Below are 5431 nucleotides of genomic sequence, written 5' to 3' on the forward strand. Positions count from 1 at the left end.
CTAAGGTGATGCCTTAAAAATGCCTTGTCACCTCTTTCCCATGACAATGGTTTCCTTTGAATGTTGGCATAAATCCTTTGCCAATCTCGCGCTGCTTTCAACTTATCTTAAATATTATAAATCCGATTGGTTGTTTCTCGAATCGATTCAAATCTTATGGCTTGAGTGACGCCCATTTTCAAATTATCAAATTGGTGATAATTACTTCACCCATAGAAAGCTTCAAGCTCTCGATGCTTCCTTCCCCGCCTTCCAATAATGGAAGTAGGATGACTATTCGATAGGAGATAATTGAAAATGGTACTCCACGACGAGATACCATTTCACCATCATGAATTTGGGCGAGAATTCATTGTGGTAGTCATCATGAATTGGGATAAAATGCGAGGATTGGTTAATCGATTCGCGATTACCCAATTTACCTCATGCCTTTGATGTATCTTGGGAATTTGCGTCCCGAAATCCATTGTAATTTATTCCCACTATCATTGGCGAATTTTTCTGTCGTTGTGGCGTTCCCCAGGGTTTTCGGTGTGCAGCCTTATCTCCTGCATAACTTACATATTCACAAACATACGTAACCATATCTTTCTCCAAACTCGGCCATTAATAAAGTTCTTTCAGATATTCGTATTATCAATAGTCAAATCAGATCCCGGATGTATGGAATATTTCGATCTATGCGCTTCGTCCATGATTAATTCACGAAGGTCATGGAGGGTCGGGATCCAAATCCGATTTTTGAAATCGAGAATTTCGTCCACGCGCTGTTCGAAATTCTTCTCATTGCCGTAAAGTCCTTCCTTTTCCAATTGTTCCTCTTTCAACGCCTCACGTTGAGCGACTCGAATCAGGTCCGAAAGGTTCGACTGGACTATCATCCCTAACGCTCTCATTCGCAATGGCTTAACCCGATCTTTCCTACTCAAGGCATCGGTTACGACGTTAGCCTTGCCGGGGTGATAACGGATGTCACAGTCATAATCGTTTAACAACTCGACCCATCTTCGTTGCCTCATATTCGGTTCTTTCTGATCGAATATGTGCTACAAACTTTTATGATTAGTGAAGATGGTGCACTTCGTACCGTAGAGATAATGTCTCTAGGTTTTAGGTGCGAAGACAACCGCTCCCAGTTTTAAGTCGTGAGTAGTGTAATTTTTTTCTCGTGTACTTTTAACTGTCGGGAAGCATAGGCTATAACCTTATTATACTGCGTCAACACGCATCCTAACCCTCTACGAGATGCGTCACAATACGCGACAAAACCATCGTCTCCATCGGGGAGACTTAAAATCGGCGCTTGGCACAATTTTAATGGTTTCTATCTTATTTGGATCTATGTGAAATCCTTGTTGCTTTACAGCATGACCAAGGGATTATGCCTTCTTTATTCAAAATCACATTTCGAAAACTTCGCGTACAACTCCTCTTGCTTTAACACTTCCACAATTTTCCTTACACGTCGTTCGTGCTCTTCTTTACGTTGCAAATATATCAAAATATCATCAATGGATGCTATGACAAATTTGTCAAAATAAAGTTTACAGACTCGGTTCATGAGTTCCATGAACACTGCCGGCACACTTGTTAGCCCGAACGGCATAAATAAGAATTCATAATGGCCGTAACGAGTCCGAAACGCTGTTGTTGCAACGTCCCCCTCTTGGACTTTTCATTTGGTGATAACTATATCTAAGATCAATTTTCTAAATATAAATCGCCCTTTGCAGTTGGTTAAACAAATCATTTACTTCGAAGAAGTGAATACCTATTCTTGATCGTCACTTTATGCAATTCTCCCTAATCAATACATATCCTAACACTTCCGTCCTTCATTTCCCAAATAACACTGGTGCACCCCATGGTGACTAACTAGGTCGTATAAAACCTTATCCAACAATTCTTGTAACTGATTGGATAATTCTTGCATCTCGGACGGTGCAAGTCGGTGGGGTGCTTTAGCAACCGGACCAGCTTGAGACATTAAATCGATTCTGAATTCGACCTGTCGGGTTGGCGGTAATCCAGGAAGTTCTTTTGGAAAAACTTGTGGAAATTCGCGTACCATCGGGATATCTTCTATATGTTTTCCTTTAAATACTTTGGCAATAGCGTTTGTTAAATACACCACGTCTTCTTGTCGTAAATATTATAACATCTCAAGATGAGATTAGAGTGGTAACATAATACCGTACACTTTTCTCTGTATCTAATCGCTTCATCGTCCGAACGAGAGCTTATAATCATCTTCTTTTCATTTTTGATTTCAGCTTCATGTTGAGTTATCCAATCCATGTTAACTATTACGTCAAAACTTCTTAATCTTTACGGGTCGTAGGTCAATAAGGAAAGGTTAATCGTTCAGAATAATAGGACAATTCCGAACAATTTAGTTAACCATTAGGGATTTACCGTTAGCGATTCTACAGTATAGGGTTATATAGTTTCACTAATCGGTATCTTTCCAAATGATAGGAGGTCAATAGGAACTAACTTCTATCGACGACCGTAAAAATATCACTGAAGCCTATTGATTTAAAACTACCACGTACTTAATACCACCTTTGGATCATGACGTGCTTTATTCGAATTACTCACAAAAGCACGGCTCCTTGCTCGATCAGAGATTGATGCTTGTCATGAGGCTCGTCTTCCAACGACACCTTGGTTCAACTTTGGGCAATTTCTCTTGAAACACTCTGTACTGCTACATTCATAGCAAGTACAACTGTTTGGTATAATTTGGTTTCTTTGGATGGATTGTTATTGAAGTTGTTGGGTTCGGAGTGGTTGTACACGAATGGGTTGAGGTTGCCGGTTCACATGGCTTCAATTGGTTCTACAATTGGGGCATTACGTCCATCTTTACCACACCTGTGGCCTACTATCACTCGACATTCTTCTTCCTGTCGATAACCATATTTTCCACATTTAGGGAAGGACCCTTCATGCGGTTCATGTCTTCACACCAGAACTAGTCTTAGTATAATTCTGGGTTGTAGGTCATGCCTACTTATTCAAAAGCCTATCTTGCACTATACCTTTATCATTTCTCTTCTTTAACACTCGACGTCTCACCTAACGTCCTTCCATTCCGCTTCCCATAGAGTCAAATATATCAATGCTGGCTTGCGACACAACCCTTCCAAAGGTTGTATATTTTACAGGATTGACTATACTCCTTATCGATGGAGTTAGTCCCCAATATAGCGCTCACTTCGCTTAGTTTCAGGAGTAATTAGCCATGTTACCAGACAGGACAATTCCTTCAAACGATTAGCGTGTTCTAAGTGATCAGCACACAACATTTTTATCTGCCAAAGCTCAGTTTCCAATCTCTGAACTTAATTACTTGAATAAAAGTGCTCTAGCACAAGAATTTTAAATTCTGACCATATCGTCTGGGTAATAATTTTCTAACTATAATTTTGTACCATCGTGTTCCATCACGATACAACATAATCTACCAACATATCTGTAGCATATTTCTCTTCACAATGTTCTAGACTCTTACCAATATCCTTAACCATTTCGATCTTTTCTATCCACTTGCTAATCTATTCCTCCCTTTACCATCAGTAAACTATTATTAATTTCCTTAACACAACCAACAAACATATCCCTCATACCGGATCTAATTCATTACGACTACTATTCATGTTTAGTTTATAACTAATACTTGTAGTCATAATAGTATTCGGTGGGACATTATCACTCTTAGTAATACCACTAAGAATTGAAATATTTCTATTCATGTGATTGCTCGATCCATAATTCTGCGATCACAATTGCATCAACACTAGCAGTGATCTGTGATACGACATTCGGTATCATCATCTGCTATCTTTGAGCAATAAACTGAATCATATCAATCTCCATCATTGGAGTTACTCTTTTTATGTCATTCTGCCGTACTCATCCCGTACGCAGTAATCAATACTAATCTCATTGTATAACTCGTTACCAGCTCAATCATAACAGCAGGTACACATACACACCAAATATTATCATACAAATTACACATACCAGTATCTAGTATATATATATGTCCCACAATATAATAACATATGGACTTAACCTGACGTCGGTTAACGTTTAAATATGTTTCATAACCCTTGTCACTAACTGACATATAGATCTTTCTCAACAAAGATTAATGTTTAATATGCTTGATTTCAATATCTTTCTGCATGTCAGCATAACCGATACATGCTCACCGTGAGCACCAAACGATTTCGTACCACGGAGTTATAATATCCGTGTCTATTTGTATATCCGGCATCCACGGTATACCACCTACGGACGAACAACCAACTATGCTATAATGATTCCAACACCTCTTTGTGTATGGTAATCATTCTATTCGAGTATACACGGGTATAGGCATCTAACGGATGTAAGGTTAACATAGGAAACTGCAAGGTTCAAGGTAATCGCGCGACATGGGTTGCCTTCAAATATTATCAATTACTATTATGGGAAACTCTATTACTTGCTCAGTCATTGTCCTCAGGCGTTCTAGGTTCGCAAAAATCGGTGATTCTCGATCTGGAGGTGGTATGACTCATACGTTTGAGAGTAAGAAATACATATATTTATTTATTTATTTATATTATTTTTATCTGCTCATTTATTATTAAATTCATTATTATTATTATTTTATTTTATTTATTTATTTATCTTAATGGAATAAGAATGGGTTTAGGTACAGGTCCATCCGTACGTGAGGGTCGGCGGTTCGGGTGAACATATGGGGTTATTAGGATATACGGTACCGGTGTTGGTAGGGTAAGGGATTTATCAATTTTGGTTGGGAGTGACGGTTACTAGATATTTCTGGTTAATGTCAAAAAGGAGATCTAACTTGGTACTATCATAACTATGGCCCGATAAGTCAGACTTATCATCGACCGATGCTCTAGGAATTTCAGCATCCTCAGTACTTTTATTATTTCATCCCCCGGTTCCTTATCCGAGTCTTATTTCTCAATACTTGTACCCACAAGATATGCACATATATATATATACACATTAGCACGCATAAATAATATTATATACTTTACACATATGTTGTCATTTTTACCTATTAATGTTCCCCGTGACTTCCTCTGAATTCTCTCGTGCGGACAAGTCTGTTATTATGTTCTGGACCATAATAACTCACTTGTCCATCCAAGTTCATCCAGACCTCGTCACTATAACTTATTAGTTGATATTCAAATCCTATAATACTTGAGCTACTGGTTATATTTTAGGTATCTTTTAAAGACATCCTAATTCTTTATAACCAATGGCTCTGATACCAAGTTCTGTAACACCCCGTAACCGCAGCGGAAACATAAACGGGATGCAACAGACGCCTCTGATATCAACCACATTGTTTATAAAGAAAACTGAATGCATTAATATACTTCAAATTACATTATCT

The sequence above is a fragment of the Bidens hawaiensis genome, unplaced genomic scaffold (genome assembly GCF_021521415.1).
Source record: "Bidens hawaiensis isolate Kalapana, Puna unplaced genomic scaffold, B.hawaiensis_p1.1 tig00000670_1, whole genome shotgun sequence".
Classification (NCBI taxonomy): domain Eukaryota; kingdom Viridiplantae; phylum Streptophyta; class Magnoliopsida; order Asterales; family Asteraceae; genus Bidens; species Bidens hawaiensis.